Source organism: Arachis ipaensis, chromosome B4 (genome assembly GCF_059453495.1).
Source record: "Arachis ipaensis isolate K30076 ecotype BB chromosome B4, ASM5945349v1, whole genome shotgun sequence".
Classification (NCBI taxonomy): domain Eukaryota; kingdom Viridiplantae; phylum Streptophyta; class Magnoliopsida; order Fabales; family Fabaceae; genus Arachis; species Arachis ipaensis.
Genome location: NC_142439.1, coordinates 110,406,058 through 110,410,323, shown reverse-complemented (window position 1 = coordinate 110,410,323; position 4,266 = coordinate 110,406,058). Strand labels below are relative to the sequence as shown.

The following is a 4,266-nucleotide window of genomic DNA, read 5'->3' as shown; positions in this document are numbered from 1 at the left end:
TTCTGTACTTCATGTAAAATATTTATAATTTTTTATTTTTATTTTTTTATCTTAATTTTGCTAATATTTTTCTATGATTTTTTTATATTAATTCTTTTTTTATTTATTTTGATTAATAATTCTTAAGGATATTATTATTTTATTTAAAGATAATTTACATTTTTTGTAATATTTTAATAAAAGTTGATTAATAGGTTTTTCTTTAAAATATTTTTTTTGAAATTTTTTAATAAGGTTGTATTTTGATTTTTCTCTTTCATCTTTTGTATTAATTAATTATATTAATCTTCTATTCTATTGCAATACATTTTTTATCTACTCCACACATTATCTTTTTTATCTTCTTTTACTTTTTTTAATTTCTATTTTTACTTTATTTTTAATTATTTATTTTACTTTTACTTCTCATATATAGATTTATTATAATTCATCATAGGTTTTTTTTTTTAATTTAAGTGATTTTTTAGGTTATATTTTACCATTGATACTTTTATTTTGTTTAGTATTTTTTTTTAATTTGTGTTTAATATAATAATCTGTAAATATCTTTTCTATTATATAAAAATTAAATTTCTGCACTTAATGATAAAACTGTTGTGGCATGTTTCTGATGGTATTTTTTGATTTATATCTTTTAACTCATTAAATTCAATTTATTATAATAAATTAATTATATCAACTAATTGATTTGGTTAATTATTTAAATATCATACAATTTATTATAATTTCTATCAATCAATTAATTGTAATTCAAATTGAATGATTATTTTGTTACAAAATTATTATTTCCTAATCTATTCATGGACAATACATATATTAATTATAATCACAAATTAACCTATTTTACATTAAATGACTTATATAATGGTCATCTCATTTATAATCATAAATGCTGAATTAAATAAGTCATTATTACTTTTAATTTAGAATTAAATGACAATAAAATTAGAGATAATATTTTATTTAGCTTTAGGGTTTAATGGATATCACACTCAGATATAAATAGTGACTTCCGAATTTTGGTCTCCAACACATCAAAGCCACATCCGTAACTCTTTTTCCATAAAAGGGATTGCGATTCAACTCTATCAGAGATACAGAAGGTTTTCAAAGAACAAGGGAATGGTCTAAATTTGCATGAATTCTAAATGTTTGAACTTACGATGTTATTTCAGTTGGTTATCATTACGAGAATGACTCTAATCTATACGTGTCTAAGGAGTAGAATAGATTAAATATTATTTAAGTAATTTATTTCTAATATTGGTATTTGATTAAATTAGTTTTAGAAAAATTTAAATTGTTGACTCAATTTATATATTACGACTATTCTTTTTGAATATACTATTTTTATATATTTTTATATAATTTTTTTTCTGATTTTTAAGTTTATTTTTTTCTTGGATATATGTATCACCTTTTTTTCTCATTTTATATTTTAGATTAGTAATGTAATTATTAAAAAAATATATTTAAAAAAAATATTAAAACATCACTATTTAAAAAAAAAGGAAAGATACGTCAAAAAAAAAAACAAAAAATTAAAACATCCCTATTAAAAAAAAAATAATGAAGCTGTGATTGAGGAATATATATATATATATGGATATAAAAATAAAAAATTATTACACGATTGTTGATAAAAAATAATCATATATATAAAATGAAATAATTATAACAAAAAAATAATTAATATATGTGATTTAAATATTTTTAATAACCGATAATATGGAGTTTAATAAAATATAGTTCATATATTTTTTATTTATGTATATGTATATAATTATTTATATATATATATATATATACTATATGTAGTCTTTAGTAGTACAAAAAATAATTATAAGAATTAGTTATTGATATTGATATTAATCACAATTGATTATTGATACCCTAATTTTTTTTAAATATATTTTACCTTTTTAAAATATAATGCATGTATCGTGTAGACCTTATTATTATTATTATTATTATTATTATTATTATTATTATTATTATTATTATTATTAAATAGGTCACTATTAATGACATATATATATAATAATAAGGTCATTAATAGTGACCTATTCATCATGATCTTCAAGTTGTTCTTGATAAACCTTCTTGATTGATCTTCATGTTTTCTTGTTTTGTGTTGTATGGTGTTTTTCATATGCATTCTTGAATTCTTAGTGCCTAAGCATTAAAGATTTCTAAGTTTGATGTCTTGCATGTTTTCTTTGCATCAAAAATTTTTCAAAAATATGTTCTTGATGTTCATTATGACATTCAAAGTGTTCTTGGTGTTCATCTTGACATTCATAGCATTCTTGCATGCATTCATTGTTTTGATCTAAAATCTCCATGCATTGAGCATTTTTAGTGTTTTTCTCTCTCATCATTAAAAATTCAAAAAATCAAAAAAATATCTTTCCCTTTTTCCTCTCATAAAATTAGAAAATTTGAGTTGACTTTTTCAAAAATTTTTAAAATCTAGTTGTTTTCTATGAGTCAAATCAAATTTTCAATTTTCAAATTCTATCTTTTTCAAAATCTTTTTCAAAAATTAAATATTTTTCATTTTTTTTAGTAATTTTCGAAAATTTTAAAAATATTTTTCAAAAATCTTTTTCTTATCTTTATCACATAATTTTCGAAAATAACATCACCAATTAATGTTTTGATTCAAAAATTTCAAGTTTGTTACTTGCTTGTTAAGAAAGATTCAAACTTTAAGTTATAGAATCATATCTTGTGATTTCTTGTGAATCAAGTCATTAATTGTGATTTTAAAAATCAAATCTTTTTCAAAAACTAATTCCAATCATATCTTTTCAAAAATATCTTCTTATCTTATCTTTTTCAAAAATTTGATTTTAAAATATCTTTTCTAACTTCTTATCTTCTTATCTTTTCAAAATTGATTTTCAAATTTGTTTCAACTAACTAACTAACTTTCTCTCTCTAATTTTCGAAAATATCTTCCCTCTTTTTCAAAATTTCTTTTTAATTAACTATTATTTTAATTTTTGATTTTAATTTTCGAAAAATTACTAACCTTTTTCAAAAACTCTTTTCGAAAATCACTAACTCTTTTTCAAAAAATTATTTTCGAAAATCCTCTCTCTCTCTCATCTCCTTCTATTCATTTATTCATCTACTAACACTTCTCTTCATCCCACATCTCTGCTCTCCTCACCCTTGTGTTTCTTTCTTTACATCACATTCTTTTCTTCTTCTCTTCTTCTACTCACATAAGGGAACCTCTATACTTAGGTAAAAAGGATCCCTATTATTATTATTTTTCTGTCCCTCTTTTTCATATGAGTAGGAGCAAAGACAAGAATATTCTTATTGAAGCAGATCCAGAACCTGAAAGGACTCTGAAGAGGAAACTAAGAGAAGCTAAATTACAACAATCCAGCAAGCACCTTTCAGAAATTTTCGAACAGGAAGAGGAGATTGCAGCCGAAAATAATAATAATGCAAGGAGGATGCTTGGTGACTTTACTGCACCTAATTCTAATTTACATGGAAGAAGCATCTCCATCCCTACCATTGGAGCAAACAATTTTGAGCTGAAACCTCAGCTAGTTTCTCTGATGCAGCAGAACTGCAAGTTTCATGGACTTCCATCTGAAGATCCTTTTCAGTTTTTAACTGAATTCTTGTAGATATGTGATACTGTTAAGACTAATGGAATAGATCCTGAAGTCTACAGGCTCATGCTTTTCCCTTTTGCTGTAAGAGACAGAGCTAGAGTATGGTTGGACTCTTAACCTAAGGATAGCCTGAACTCTTGGAATAAGCTGGTCAAAGCTTTCTTAGCCAAGTTCTTTCCTCCTCAAAAGCTGAGTAAGCTTAGAGTGGATGTTCAGACCTTCAGACAGAAAGAAGGTGAATCCCTCTATGAAGCTTGGGAGAGATACAAAGAACTGACCAAAAAGTGTCCTTCTGACATGCTTTCAGAATGGACCATCCTGGATATATTCTATGATGGTCTGTCTGAATTAGCTAAGATGTCATTGGATACTTCTGCAGGTGGATCCATTCACCTAAAGAAAACGCCTGCAGAAGCTCAAGAACTCATTAACATGGTTGCTAACAACCAGTTCATGTACACTTCTGAAAGGAATCCTGTGAGTAATGGGACGCCTATGAAGAAGGGAGTTCTTGAAATTGATACTCTGAATGCCATATTGGCTCAGAATAAAACATTGACTCGGCAAGCCAATATGATTTCTCAGAGTCTGAATGGAATGCAAGCTGCATCCAACAGTACTCAAG

At 24.7% G+C, this 4,266-nt stretch overlaps 1 non-coding gene across 1 annotated transcript; it reads right to left on the bottom strand.

The window, feature by feature from the left end:
- Window positions 1-3,836: 3,836 nt before the first annotated feature.
- LOC148568759 (small nucleolar RNA R71) lies at window positions 3,837-3,944 on the bottom strand. The gene has a single exon (XR_015883034.1). It is a non-coding gene; the product is annotated as a small nucleolar RNA R71 (small nucleolar RNA).
- Between the last annotated feature and the right edge of the window lie 322 nt (window positions 3,945-4,266).